Source organism: Trichoplax adhaerens, genomic scaffold, assembly GCF_000150275.1.
Source record: "Trichoplax adhaerens TRIADscaffold_7 genomic scaffold, whole genome shotgun sequence".
Lineage (NCBI taxonomy): Eukaryota > Metazoa > Placozoa > Uniplacotomia > Trichoplacea > Trichoplacidae > Trichoplax > Trichoplax adhaerens.
The window spans coordinates 605,725-606,785 of NW_002060949.1; positions in this window are offsets into that span (position 1 = coordinate 605,725).

The window sequence follows — 1,061 nt, forward strand, 5'->3', positions numbered from 1 at the left end:
TTTACAAAGGTTAAATCCGTATTTTTGCTTAAGAGACAGCAATATAATAAAATATTCAGTTAAATCGAGCTCATATCTAATCGAGATACAATGATTCGCATTACGGTAGCTTATTACGTCTGCTCTCACTGGCACTGTCACAAAAGCTCAAGTTACTAGAGCATAAGCAGGGACTACTAAAGAGAAATTAGTAGTTCCTGGTCTAACTTTCGTTGCTCTCGGTTAAAAAATTTAATTTATTATAATTATTATTGGGATGCAAAATGCTGTGCCAATAGCAAATCAAAAAATTTGAACTCTCTACCCTTATGTTTGCATAATCGCATCAATAGTACATATGTAGTGTCTGGTCCTTCTAAAAATAATATAATGAAATAAATTAGATTTTTCTGCTACGAGAGCCAGCTTAATCAAAAGGGAACGGGTAATAAGAATTGAGTCTAAGATAGCACATCGTAACCTTAGCCCGTAGGTAGAGCTGCAGGCTACGCTCTACGTGTTTTAGTGATGATACAGTAGCAATATCAAGTTCAGCTCAATACAGCAAAATGAAAAAAAAAGTGTTACGGTTAATAATAAAGTCTCCATGGCCTAACCATTATAATTTATATATATATTATAATTTATACTATGTTTTACTGCAATCAAGAAATTTAAATTTCAGAACATCATCATGGTGCTGAGCTGAGCGTAATTTTGTACGGTAAAATACAGTAGAGACCCCTAGAATGTACTGTACTGTACAGTACTGTACACTGTATGGTACAGCATGCATACCGAAAACATACTGTACAGCACAGTAATCACACTTGGTCCGTTGTAGAATGTGGAGTACAGTACCGTAATTATGGACATACTGTACTGTACAGTGTACAGTACAGTATGTATCGTTTATGGTGAACTGTACAGTACTGTACTGTACAGTAAAGTTACTGAATTGCTTTACTCTTTTTTTACTACAGTACAGTATGTTTTGTTACGGTACTAAAATTTCAGAAGGTTTGTACTGTACCGTAGTGTACAGTACTGTACAGTACGAGCACTGAGTATTTACTGTTCAG